General features: G+C 38.2%; 1 pseudogene; it reads right to left on the reverse strand.

The window, feature by feature from the left end:
- Positions 1 to 383: 383 nt before the first annotated feature.
- Positions 384 to 534, reverse strand: LOC116478015 (small nucleolar RNA U3; annotated as a pseudogene).
- Positions 535 to 15,132: the final 14,598 nt, after the last annotated feature.

A 15,132-nucleotide genomic window follows, 5' to 3' on the forward strand; every position in this document is an offset into this window, starting at 1 on the left:
TTTCTGAAAATGAAATTTTCTGCTTACATGTTTCAGTGTCTTGAACCAAGGCACTACAACTTACCACCATTCTTACTATATTTATCTAAGGCCTAAATTTAGCTTTCTGGTACAAATTAAGCCTGCCAATTATTGAAAATAATATTTTTAATCCCGATTGTAAAGATATATATGTACTCTCTATAGGAGATTAAACAAATCTTCTATAGGGTTGATAAAACAAATCCTGTTCCTTCATTTTTATATGAGAAAGAAATATAACTAGGATTATTACAACATCTCCTACAACTCTCAGAATCTTCACCGCCTTATTAACCTGGTGTTCGGATTCTCTTTGTTGTATCTTTTTTTAAGAAAAAACTTCTTAAATTAAAAATGGAATTGCTCAGACTGCATTCCTTCCCGAAGAGCAAAGCTGGCTTCACACTAAAGAGAGAACACTGCACCTCCTCCTTCTGGCTTCTAGTGCTCTACAAAGTTGGAGAAACTTTTCTAGTAATGAACCATAGCAATGATGCTGGGAAGTATAGTCTTTGATATATCTTTTAAAGCATAGATTTTTCACTGAATCAGTAATCACTCTTGGAAAATAGATGTAGACCAAAGATATATATATATATGTGTGTGTGTATATATATATATATATATATATATTTGAGGTAGGAGCTTGTTCTGTCACCCAGGTCAGAATGTAGTGGTACGATCATGGCTCACTGCAGCCTCAACCTCCCTGGCTCAAGTGATCCTCTCACCTCATCATTCCAAGTAGTTGGGACTACAGGCATATGCCATCACACCTGGCGCTCTCTCTCTCTCTCTCTCTATATATATATATATATACTATATATATATTTTATTTTTTTTTTGTAGAGATGAGGTCTTGCTCTGTTGCCCAGTCTGGTGTCAAACTCCTGGCCTCAAGTGATCCTCTGGCCTTCGCCTCTCAAAGTGCTGGGATTGCAGGCATGAGATGCTGCGCCCAGCCTATGGTATTCAAAATGGTCCATCTGCAGCATTCCTTCAAGCAGCTTATACACAAAATCAAATCAATTATTCTGGTGATCAACCTAATAAAAATAGCACCATAATTTTAAAAAGAAGAATTGTTTTGGCTGAATTAGAAGCCTCCATATTAATCCAATCTCTATGCATGTCATAATGGGCCTGATTTGGGTGCGCTTTCGTATCTAAAGCATGATATTTTAAAAGGGCATATAAAATGGGAATGTTTGTTTGGAGACAAGCTAAATTTTTTCATGGCAACAGGCAAAAAAAACCCCTGAAATAGAAGAGAGTTCTGGAGTTCTAGCCCTCAAGCTGAACAACTGTGGGAGAAAGACTTTCAACTTCCTATAGAGCAGTTAACAGAAGTGCTTCTTCATCAATATCTTGAGTATGTGTTGCTTCATAAATGCAAGCAATATTATCAGTAATATCAACAGAAATAATTTGATATTTTAAATTCGTAATGAAATCATCATTTTAAAGGAAAGAAGGGAAAATTTGAGTATCGGCCTTGAGCTTCTTTCATTAGTCTAGTGAGTCTTGGTCTTTCTCTGCTTACAATGACTTTTATGCATATTTCTAAAATTAAGGAAAATGCCAGAAATACAGGTTGTTTGTGTATATAGATGGTCCTACGTCTGTTATTTGACAATAATGACATTTCAATAATGACATTGAAACAAACAAAAAATGTCCATGTGGGGCAGAGAAACTGACCCCAAAATGTAACTGAGTAAGAAATGCTAACGTTTAGTAAAATACGAGGATGCTACCTGCACAGGGCTGTGAACCACTTCCTTGGGCTCAATTTCATTCTCAGCCTTCCTGACAATACTTATTTCAATATGAACATTAAGCAGTCAAAAGTAGGGAAGCATTCAAAATATATTGTATCCACCCAAGAAGGCATCTTCCTGTATGAGTGAGTAGGTGTCTTAAGAGAGAATAAATGGTTTAACAACCCAAGACTTTATATTTTTCCCATTAATCATTTATTTTCAACCAGGCATGGTGGCTTATGCCAGTAATCCTAGCATCTTGGACGGCCCAGGCTAGAGGATCACTGAAGCCTAGAAGTTCAGGACCAGTCTGAGCAACATAGTAAGACCTCATCTCTATTTAAATATATATATATATATATATATATATATTTTTTTTTTTTTTTTTTAAAGGGCCAGACATGTTGGTTCATGCCTGTAATCTCAGCACTTTGGGAGATGAAGGCAGGCAGATTACTTGAGTCCAGGAGTTTGAGACCAGCCTAGGCAATGTAGTAAGACATTGTCTCTACAAAAATAGTACAAAAATTAGCCAGGCATGGTGGCAGGTGCCTGTAGTCTCACTACTCAGGAGGCTGAGGCAGGAGAATCAATTGAGTGCCAGAGGTTGAGGCTACAGTGAGACACGATTGTGCCACCGCACTCCAACCTGGGTGACAGAGAAAGACCTTGTCTCAAAATTAAAATTAAATTAAAATAAATAAATTTATTTATTTATATTCTTCCACCACATTACTATGAGGAAAAATATTCAATACCTAATTGTCCTTTGCTCTTACAGATAGAATAGATGACTTCTTAAAGTCAAACCCTGCTGAGCAAATAGTATATACTCTAGTGCATACCGGCCAATCAGTATATATATAATGGTTGAAGACATTTTCGGGAACAGAGAAAACTAGAGCAACACCAGTCCTACCACTGTTCTTTCCAGCAGCTCTGTAACCACACAGTGTCTGTGACCACACAGTGTCTGTGACATTTTTCTCCAGTTTCAACGGCCTGAACATTCAAATGTGGTGGGCACTGACTGCCACTGTATTTTCCTCATTCTATTATTTTTCCCTTTACTCAAAGGGAAAGCTAGAGACATCCCTCCCTGACTAAATGGCCTCTATCTCCAGGAAAACATGTCACTACTGTAAGGAGAACATAAAGACCCCATTATGTCTTTACTTATGTATTTACTTTTTTTCTAAAATCTGAACTGTACAATTTGTGAACATAGACATTCCAGCATCAGAGTCAGGTTTTTTAACTGTATCATTCTGTTAACCCACCCTTTAAAGAATTCAAATTTAACATAGTTTGCAGCTTAAAAGCAGCATAAAATAAAATTTTAGAAAATGTCATGGCAACACATCAAACATTTAATGTCAGGTTCCCTTATGCTCATTGCATTGCAAAAGGCAACCACCAATTATGCAATTTTGAAATGATATTTTACTTCGTAATTAAAACCCAGGTTCCTTGTGCTTGATATTTGTAGAGCATCTGTGCAAAGCAATTGCTCCCTGGAAAGGGAAGATGGTATCTTTGCACTTTCAAAGACCTCTGCCTACAGTGCCGTTATAAATAAGCTTTTTTCCTTTGTTAGCTTAATGCACCTAACTTCACACTTAGATATGTTATCAAGGAATCACCAAATAGCATGCATGCATAAGTTCATTGTTTAGAAGTTGGTGTAAATTTTATTACTAGGCAGTTCCTTTGTTCCATATGACAAATATTGCCTTCATTTAATTATAATGCTGAAAACTTCATCTGATATGTACCCAACCTTGAATTGTTTTCAATCCTAAACTGACATTTTTGGACTATTTGAATATGATTTGAATATCAGTGGGCCAATTGGTATGATGCTAAGGAAAAGAAGATACCTGTAAAATTGCCAACAGTACATCATCTTTTCATGGTCTCTTGATTCTCCTTTACTGCAGGCTTTTTATAAATAAGTGAAAGCCATACATTTTATTTGCCTCTTTATTTGAAGTCCATTCATCTTAGTGACCCTGTTCTGTATACTAATGCTGTGGGGGGCACTTTATTCTGACACAATATAGCTATCATCTTGCCTAATAAAATAACAGTACCACACACATTTAAGTATATATATATATATATATATAATTTACTGTCAACCAATGGAATAAATCTCTATCTTACTAAAGTCCAATAGACTAAGGTGCAATCATAAACACAGGTATTTTAATAAATGAAATATTTTATTATTTATTTATTTATTTATTTATTTATTGCGAGACAGAGTCTCGCTGTGTCGCCCAGGCTGGAGTGCAGTGGCACAATATGGGCTCACTGCAACTTCTGCCACCCAGGTTCAAGCAATTCTCCCTGCCCAGCCTCCCAAGTAGCTGGGACTACAGGCACCCGCCATCACGCCTGGCTAATTTTTGTATTTTTTAGTAGAGACAGGGTTTCACCACGTTGGCCAGGCTGGTCTTGAGCTCCTAACCTCAGGTGATCCACCTTCCTTGGCCTCCCAAAGTGCCGGGATTACAGGTGTGAGCCACCACCCCAGCCAATACTTTATTTTTTTAAATTAAATACTTTAATTAGGATATAATAAAATCTCATCTATCTAGAGAGCAAAATTTTTTAGATAACCAATCTTTCCCTCTTTAAGTACCAAACCTTTTTGATATTTGAGCAACTTTAAGTGGAAATCATTCTTTGTTTGTTTTGTTTTATTTTGTTTTTGAGACAAAGTCTCACTCTGTTACCCAGGATGGAGTGCAATGGCACGATCTCAGCTCACTGCAACCTCTGCCTCCTGGGTTCAAGCGATTCTCGTGCCTCAGCCTCCTGAGTAACTGTGATTACAGGTGTGTGCCACCACGCCCGGCTAGTTTTTTGTATTTTTATAAGAGACAGTTTCATCACATTGGCCAGGCTGGTCTCGAACTCCTGACCTCAAGTGATCCACCTGCCTCTGCCTCCCAAAGTGCTGGGATTACAGGTGTGAACCACCACACCTGGCCAGAAATCATTCTTAAACATATTACACTATTTTCTACCTTCTTAAAGAGGGCATATTGATAACAACACTTTTTTTTTTCGAAATGACTCAGGACCACTTTTGAGCTTCAGTTATTAATAATTCTAATATAAGGCCAGGCACGGTGGCTCACACCTGTAATACCAGCACTTTGGGAGGCCAAGGCAGGCAGATTGCTTGAGGTCAGGAGTTCGAGACCAGCATGGCCAACATGGTGAAACCCCATCTCTACTAAAAATACAAAAATTAGCCAGGCGTGGTGGCATGTGCCTGTAATCCCAGCTACTCGAGAGGCTGAGGCAGGAGAATCGCTTGAACCTGGGAGGCGGAGGTTGCAGTGAGCCGAGATGGCACCATTCTACTCCAGCCGGGGTGACAGAGGGAGACTGTGTCTCAAAAACAACAAAAAAAGACTAACTAAAATAATTCTAATATAAGAATGACTTCAAGACAAAGAATCAAGTGGGACGTTTTTCCTTGTTACGAAATGACTCCAGACAACTGTTTTCAACCTACTGTAGCGTTTTATAGCTTTTGGTTCTCTCCCAATGACTAGGAGTTTAATTTTTTCTTCCTAATCTTAACCAGGAAGCATATTAGAAGCAAAATGTTGCCTCCTTTGTGTGAAGAGGACTTTGGACCCAGGAACTACATCAGGAAAAAATGTTAGAATGATATATGAATCATGAGTGTGCAGACATCAAGTAAGGACTGAAGAAACATGTCTATCACTCTACGAACAGTCTTGTGTGGCTTTTGTAATATTAATTTAATCTGCTCAGAATCATTATAGCTGAAGTACTAGTTTATTATTTCAGGCAGGTGAGCTACTGATTTATTGAGTCGTCTGTAAAAAGAGTATCACTATGGTGTAACTGACTCAAACTTCATAGAAGGCAGGTAATTTATTCCTTGTTTCTAGAAAACAGCTTGAACACGAGGTAGTCAGTTGTTCCTTTTTTTTCCCCACTTGTTTTATTAAGATACAATTGACAAATAAAAGTTATATATATTTACAGTGTACAACATAATGTTTACATATATATATATATGCATTCTAAAATGATTACATCAAGCTAATTTCCGCATCCATAACCTCACATACTTTTATCTTTGTGTGTGCGTGTGTGTGTGATGGAACATTTAAGATCTAATTTCTTAGCAATGTTCAAGTATACATTACTATTATGAACTATAATCACCATGTTCTACAATAAACCTCTAGAACTTAACCATGCTAACTGATGCTTTCTACCAACATCTCTCCATTCCCCTCAATCGAAGTGTTCTTTTCTTAACTATAAAAATATTTTAAGCAATAGGCCAGGTGTAGTGGCTCAAACCTGTAATCCCAGCACTTTGAGAGGCCAAGGCAGACTGATCACTTGACGAGAGGGGTTCAAGACCAGCCTGGCCAACATGGTGAAACCCCATCTCTACTAAAAATACAAAAATTAGCTGGACATGGTGGCACGTGCCTGTAATCCCAGCTATTTAGGGGGCTGAGGCCAGAGAATCACTAGAATTCGGGAGGGGGGGGTTGCAGTGAGCTGAGATTGTGCCACTGCACTCCAGCTTGGGTGATAGAGCGAGACTCTGTCTCAAAAAAAGGAAAAAAAAAAAAATTGGCCAGGCATGGTGGCTCACACCTGTAATCCCAGCACTTTGAGAGGCCAAGGTGGGTGAATCACCTAAGGTCAGGAGTTCGAGACCAGCCTGGATGACATGGTGAAACCCCATCTCTACTGAAAATACAAAAAATTAGCGGGTCATGGTAGTGGGTGTCTGTAATCCCAGCTACTCAGAAGGCTGAGGCATGAGAATTTCTTGAACCCGGGAGGTGGAGGTTGCAGTGAGCTGAGATCACACCATTGCACTCCATCCTGGGCAACAAGAGCTAAACTCTTTTTCAAAAAAAAAAAAAAAAATAATAATAATAATAATAATAATAATAATAAGAAGAAGAAGAAGAAGAAGAAGAAGAAGAAGAAGAAGAAGAAGAAATAAAAAAGCCAGATAATAACACAGTTGATAACTGATATTTTAAAATTCTCGCTTGCTTGATAATATACTAAATTCTAAACATGTGGCCTATTACAGGATAGAATTTTAAAATAACAGGCCTATTTTGGAGCCTATCCATAGTGCTGAGATAATAGAAGTGTAAGATCCTACTTATAACATAGTTCCACAACATGAACTCTAAATGTGATGTTTTAGCAAAACTCCAACATCAGGCTAGAATCTTACTCAAGTCTGTACTGTGTAGAATTAAGAAGCAAGCACTGTAAAACTATAATGTTAGGTTCCAAACAGCTAACTTCTAGGGAGGTAATTAAAATTGGGGAAAGGGAGATGAAGAATGACTTTTATTTTATATTCCATATCATTTAACTTTTCTTTTTTTCCAGACAGGGTCTTGCTCTATTGCTCAGGCTGGAGTATAGTGGTGCAATCGCAGCTCACTGCAGCCTCAACTTCCTGGGTTCAAACAATACTCTCACCTTAGCTTCCCAAGTAGCTGGGATTATAGGCATTAGTAATCCACCAGGCTAGCTTTTTTGATGTTTTGTAGAGACAGGGTCTTGCTGTGTTGCCCAGGCTGGTCTCAAACTCCTGTCCTCAAGTCATTAGCCTGCTTCAGCCTCCCAAAGCGCTGGGATTACAGGAGAGAACCACCACGCCCAGCCTCAGTTAGTTTAACATTTTATACAATATATGTGTTTGTATATATACACACACATGCATACATATATACATTATTTTTCAGTTAAAAATTATTTTGATTACCCATAAAACCACAAGAAAATTTGACTTCAAAGAAACAAAAATATTACTTAACTCTGTGAGATAGCTCAAATACAATTAGGATTTTTGCTGCTTACTGAATCCTTAAATTTATTTAGACTGGGTGTTGTATTAGTTTGCTACGGCTGTAGTAAAAAAGTGTTGTAACTGAGTGGTTTCAGCAACAGAAATTTATTATCTCACAGTTCCGGAAAACTAGAAGTTGAAAATCAAGGTGTTGGCAGGATTGTTTCTGAGGGCTGCCAGGAAAGGATCTATTCCAGGATCTCTCTCTTTGGCTTGTAAATCAATGCCTTTGTGTTCACATGACATTCTCCCTGTGCATCTGTGTCCAAATTCACCCCTATTTATACGAACACCAGTCATATTGGATTAGGGTCCACTCTAATGATCTCATTTTATGGTAATTACCTCTATAAAGACCCTATCTCTACAAAAAGTCACATCTTTTTTTTTTTTTTTTTGAGACGGAGTTTCACTCTTGTTGCCCAGGTTGGAGTGCAATGGCACAATCTCAGCTCACCGCAACTTCCACCTCCCAGGTTCAAGCGATTCTCCTGCCTCAGCCTCCTGAGTAACTGGGATTACAGGCATGCACCACCAAGCCCGGCTGATTTCGTATTTTTAGTAGACACGAGGTTTCTCCACGTTGGTCAGGCTGGTCTCAAACTCCTGACCTCAGGTGATCTGCCTGCCTCTGCCTCCCAAAATGCTGGGATTACAGGAGTGAGCCACTGCGCCCAGCCAAAAAGTCACATTTCAAGGTACTAGGGGTTAGGAATCCCACACAGGAATTTTGAGAGGACTCAATTCAACCCATAACAAATGTGTCAGTTCATTCAGGCTGCTATAACAACATACCATAAACTGGGTGGCTTATAAATAAGAGAAATTCATTTCTCACCATTTTGGAGGCTGGGAAGTCCAAGATCAAGGCACTGGCAGATTGAGTGTCTGGTAATGACCCGCTTTCAAGTTCGTAGATGGTGCCTTCTTTCTGTGTCCTCACATGGTAGAAGGGGTAAGGGTCTCTCTTGGGCCTCTTTTATAGGGGCACTAACCTCATTCATCAGTGCTCTCCCCTCATGACATAATCACTTCCCAAAGGCCTTATCTTCTAACACTGACACATATGATATTTCAACATAAAAATTATCGTATTTCAGAAATTAAGAGTAGGATTAGAACTTCAGTATATAAATTTGGTGGGACACAAACATTATATATCCAGAATCTATATCCCTTGTGGAGATCTGGTTAATCAGACCATGATCCAAAGCAGCCGTGGGCCCACTGCTCCCTAGCCTCACTGTGGGCATCTTCTCCCTCCTTCCTCTTGGTTTCTGCTCTCAATGCCTAGAGAGGTGGAAGCAGCCACAGGTCACCCCCACCAACAAGCAAGTAGTTGTGACAATTCTGTTTTCATAGATTTCTCATTATTTTCAGAGAAGTAATTCAAAAAGTATCTGGAAAATTTCTTTCTAAAAAGACAGAAGTTTTCCTGAAAGTTGAGAGTTCTGCCCACACACTTCCCACACGGACAAAAACCGACAAATTTTTCCTTTGGGAAAACATTATCGCTTGAAAACTCATTTTGTTAGCGCTGGCACAACAGTGTATCAAAACATATTAAAAAGAAAAAAATTCAGCGCATATGGATACTGTTGGTGGGACTCTCATTTTACCTAGTTCTGTATGAGAATTTTTATAAGAATGTGTATCTTTGGTTAACATTCAATTATAACTTTCTGCTCCCTATTTTCTTCAGTTCTTATACTAAAAGATCCAAAGTTTCCCCTATATCTTATTTTAAAAGAACATTGCAAAGATAATTGTTTTTATAGAATCATAAAGTAAGAAGAGGAACTTTAGTAATCAGCTGGTGCAAGCCTTCATTTCACAGATACAGAAGCTAGACCCAAAGGGTTCCTGAGAGCGGCTCGGGGATGCTGGGTTAAACATTAGAAGCAGTTGGTCAGACGGAAGACCGCTGTGCTGTGTGCCTGCTTTCATAGTAACATTGAAAATTATGATCTAGCCTACAAAAAGGGACCCTTCCAGAATCTTTAGAAAAGTAATATATTTGCGATCATTTTTATTTAGTGCTAGTGTCTGAACTGCGTCTTACACTTGCAACTTAAAAACAAAATAAAACAAAAACTCCACAACATATACACCTAAAATCCAGAATGAATTTGTTTAGCTTTAAATAAGGCCTGGTAAGAGAGGAAGATGGAACTTACTGACAATAAGTGCATGTTTATAGACTGAACTTGTCCATGAAAACAGAAGATTAATGAAGGAAATATAGCACATAAAATTGAAATATTAAATATTAATAAAGACCACAAAAATCAATTTAAAGAGATAGCTTTTATTTTTAATGTTATTTTCATCCGCTTTCCCTATAAAAATAGAGACCTATTTAAAATGTTTTTTTTTTTTTTTTACTCTACTCACTTTGATATTCTGCTGTTCAATTGGTAAATCATATTCTTCTTCCTGCCAAACATGTCATCCTCACTAAATCTGGAATGGGATGCTTGGCTAGATTTCCTTTGTTATGGATACTAGAAAACCAGACAGATAATATTTTTCCATGCAAATTGAGACCTGCTTGTTGAGTGAATTAGCTCTGATAACAGCCAAAAGCAAAACAAAACAAAACAGAAATAGAATGAGAAACAAACTAACAGTTCACACAATGTTATGAGCGCATGATCACATAATCACGAGTACATGTATAATTAAATTTGGGAGCAGAAAAGAGGTTACCTTAAATTTCCCAACATGCTTGCTTTGAAATTTTAATTTTTTTCAGAAGTTCAGAAAATAGTTCTAGTAATTACTAAATAGTTTATGCCTTCAGCTATTAGAATTCATTTAAAAAGTGGCAATACCTAGGCCAAAGCAAAACGGAAAGTTAATTATTGCCTGAAGTTAAAGGACAGAGGTCTTTCAGATAATAAAAACTAGGCGGGGTGCGGTGGCTGATGCCTGTAATCCCAGCACTTTGGGAGGCTGAGGTGGGTGGATCACTTGAGGTCAGGAGTTCAAGATCAGCCTGGCCAACGTGGTGAAACCCAATCTCTACTAAAAATACAAAAATTAGCCTGGTGTGGTGGCAGGTGCCTGTAATCCCAGCTACTTGGGAGGCTGAGGCAAGAAAATCGCTTGAAACCAGGAGGCACAGGCTGCAGTGAGGCAAGATGGCACCACTGCACTCTAGCCTGGGAGACAGAGTGAGACTCCGTCTCAAAAACTACCAAACAAACAAACAAAATTTTAGGTGAACTCAAATGACATCCCATTTTGTTTCAATCTTAATGACTGACAATTTTTCTAAAATTTTTAAATATATTTTCTGCTTTAGTAAACAGTGTATAAAAATTGTCTTAATATTTATCTTATGGTTGAAAATGTTCCTATTTTAGAGTCATTATCTGATGGCAATTACAATTAAATAGTTATGTAGATTTGACTAGGAAAGTAAGAAATATTGACGTGAATCCATGTTCACCCCCACAATGACCCTACCATTATTTCTGTTGCTTTTTAAAGTCTTTGAGGTGAGTTTTCTTCTTTTTATATTGCAGCCACTCATAGACCCTTGGCAGAAGAATGGTGCAGTCACATTTTTTTCTCAATTGGACCACCATGCAGCCTGCTAATTCCTGTGATCTTTCTTCTCCTTTTGAAGAAATTCTAATAAAGGAAATGATGGTTACTTACAATTTCACTTTACTGAATTCCAGTTAATTAGGGGTTTCTGAATTTGAAATCAAGATACTATACACATGAAACAAGAAAGTTTATTTCTTGCTCCATCCAGGTTAATTCTATTATGCATTGACATTAACATTATTCAAGTCATTCATATAAAAATTAAGACACAGCATTCCCTTGAAGCCTTGAAATTTCTCCACATTTTTTCCTTTGGCTGCTAATAGTTTAAGGAATGATTGTATTTTTTTTTTTTTGGTGTCAGGGATATCTGTTATGTATTTTGACATCAAAGAAATTCCAAGTGTGTAGGAGGAGGTTAAAAGAGTATTCAAGCAAAGAGTGCTTGAAATAAACACACTGTCAGAAACAGTTTTATTGCATAGAGATTTGCAATCTAATGACTTTTATTGCGATGATATTTATACACACATATATATACATTTAGTGATTTGCTGAGATTTCCCCTAAGGGCATTCTAAGAAAATACTATTACTCAAAACACAATGAATTAACTGCTCCCATTAGACACCTCACTCAAAAGAACAGAGGAAGAACCTTGTTAAGTAAGAGATGTTTCCTAGCATAGTGTGCAGAAGTGTCCTGACTTATTGATCATATTATTTAGCTACAACTGGAAGTCAATGCCTCTTAAAAGATAAACATCTGAAGAATATACCTGCTGATTTCATCCTTCCCCACCCTCCCTACAGAAGGGACAGAAGCTTCTTTCTTTCTCCCCTTGACAGAAGGATACACTTAATTGCCATTAGACTATGCATGGTCCCTGCTTGAAGAAATGTGCACACTAGCAGAGGCTGCAGTGCCCAAGATGACTACCAGGATGGCAGTCACTTTGGTTCCAGTAGTTGCATGTCCACAGTGCCACCCCACTGCGGGGCCACAATTGCACCCTCAGGGCTCCTTCCTGGCTGTCATCTGTTGTTTTCCCTTCCTCCTACTCCATTTGTGACCAGCCCCACAGGTTTTCCATGTCAATAACAAACATGTTCTAAATAGTAAAAGATTTCAATCCCCTGTAAAATAAAATTCAATGTCATTTACCAACCTGATGAAAATTTTCAGCCACAGAAAATTCATAGTTTAATCAATGCCCTGGAAAGAACTCATGTTTTCCACAAAGCTTTTTCTTCTACATGGTAAAATAATATCTTCTGTGCTTACTTCAAGGAAATGTTATTTGAGACAGACTCATATACTACTTTTGTTGTTTATGTTCATGACTTGCTAGTGGCCCAAGTTTTCATGGCAAATATGTGCCAAGAAAGCTATGATATGCTACTGACAGGACATTTTAGGTATATTCTTTTTCCTTTTCTTTTTTTTTTTTTTTTTTTTGGGATAGGGTTTTTCTTTTTTCCCCGGGCGGGGTGGTGGGTGCCTATCAAAATTCTAACCTCGACCTCCTGGGCTCAAGCAATCATCTTGCCTCAGCCTCCCAAGGAGATGGGACTATAGGCATGCACCACCATGCCTGGCTTATTAGTATTAGTATTAGTATTAGTATTAGTATTAGTATCAGTATCAGTATTAGTATAAGGGATGAGGTTTTACTATATTCCCTGGGCTGGTCTCAAACTCTTGGGCTCAAGTGATCCTCCTGTCTTAACCCCACAAAATGTTGGGATTTTAGGCACGAGTCACCACTCCCAGCCTCTATTTTGGGAGGCATATTCTGTCTTTCCTCATGATTCCATTCAATCTGACTCTTCCATCTCCATGTTTCCAAAATTCATCTCTGTCTGCTGTTCATAATACTACTTATTACATCAAATCTCTTACAGCTATTTGTTTACATATTTTTCTCCCCTTCTAGACTGACAACTACTTAAGATAGAAACAGTCCTGCTAATCCTTGTACCTTCTGCTCTAAATCTTAAACTTCATAGTTTAACAACGAACCAGAAGACCTCATTCTATCTTGGTCCATTATTTTGTGTGCCCTTCTTGCCCTGCTCACCTTCAGGGATGTTGCAGAGATATAGGAGGTGGATGATATGAAAATATTTTGAAAATGGGAAGAAAACTCCAATGCAAATGCAAGGCATGGTTATTTATCTTTAGATAATAAACAATAAAAAATTATTTGAACAATGTTTGAGTTTTGTGGATGATTTTTAAGTCAGTTATTATTGTTCTGCATTGATATCTTAGATATATTACTTAATATAGAAAATAGCTTGGACATGTTTAAAAACCTTTCTAAAAATTATATATATCATGGACGAAAGACATAGAATTGATATGTAATATTGTGTGCATGGTTCATGTTAAGTGAATCTGAATAAGCAAAATTTGCAGAAGAGTAGCACATTAACCAGTAATAAGCTGGTGATAATATGGGAAAACCAGCACTGGAAGAAAGTTTCAGGAAAGAAGGATTCTGGCTTTATAATGTCCCATCTGTTTCAAGCCTGTTTGACAACAAAACAGACATTCAAAAATTCTGTGTTCAGAAATTCTAGGAGTCATTCTTGATTCTTCTCTCTCTCATACACCCCAAATTCAAACCATCAGCAAAACCTTCAGCATATATTCAAACTCTCATCAGTTCTCACTCAGCACTGCCATCATATCCATCTTGCCCAAGCACCATCATCTCTTACCTGGATTCCAGCAATGCCATCCGGACTGGTCTCCCTGCTTCAGCCCTTGCTTGCTTTTACAATGTAGGTCACATCATGTCACTCTTCTACTCTAAACCTACAGTGGTTTCCCATCTTACCAAAAATAAAACCCCGACCTGGCCCTGTGTTACCTCTCTGCACTCACCCTCTATTCCTCTCCCATTTGGCCCCATCCACACTGCCTGCTTGCCGCCCGTCAAAAGAAGTCTAGCTCATTTCCATTTCAGAGCCTTGTACTTGCTATTTCTGGGGTGGGAGGCTCTTCTGTTGGCCTTCAATTACTAGACAGTAAATTTTCATTGTTCTGCTCCACTCAAATATTCTCTCTTCCAAGAAGGCTTTCCTGACCACCTCAGCAACCTCTGAATAGTCACCCTATACCCCACTATCTAGTTTTATTTTCTTGTTTTCATTCATCACATTCTGATATTGTTTTTATTATTTGTTTCAATAAGTTTTTTTCATGTGTTAATTTTTTGTCTTTTCCTACTAAGCTATGAGCTCCATTATGGAGATGATCTTGTCTGTTTTATTTGTTAGCGTATCCCAAGGACATAGACTGTATTAGTCCATTCTCATGCTGCTATGAAGAAATACCCAAGGCTGGGTAATTTATAAAGGAAAGAGGTTTAATTGACTCACAGTTCAGCATGGCTGGGGAGGCCTCAGGAAACTTACAATCATGTTGGAAGGCGAAAGGGGAAGCAAGGCACCTTCTTCACAAGGTGGCAGGAAGAAGAAGTACAAGCAGGGGAAATGCCAGATGCTTATAAAACCATCAGATTTCATGAGAACTCACTCACTATTACTAGAACAGCATGGGGGAAACCACCCCCATGATCCAATCACTTCCCACCGGGTCCCTCCCACAACATATGGGGATTATGGAAACTACAATTAAAGATGAGATTTGGGTGAAGGCACAGCCAAACCATATCACAGACCATGTCTAGCACATATGCAGTGTGTGATGGCTTTGTGATGTGCAACCTCGTTAGGCTAACCTACAGCTCCTAGAGTTCCCTTTCGACTGTGTTTCCAAATAAAGAGGGCTACAAGAAATAATCTCTTCTGAGAGTTGGAGGATGGAAGGGAGGCAGCAGCTGTTTTGTGGCATGCAAGCACCTTTTCCCAGTTATTTAAACACTAATCT

This window comes from Hylobates moloch, unplaced genomic scaffold (genome assembly GCF_009828535.3).
Source record: "Hylobates moloch isolate HMO894 unplaced genomic scaffold, HMol_V3 SCAFFOLD_2, whole genome shotgun sequence".
In the NCBI taxonomy this organism is placed as follows: Eukaryota; Metazoa; Chordata; class Mammalia; order Primates; family Hylobatidae; genus Hylobates; species Hylobates moloch.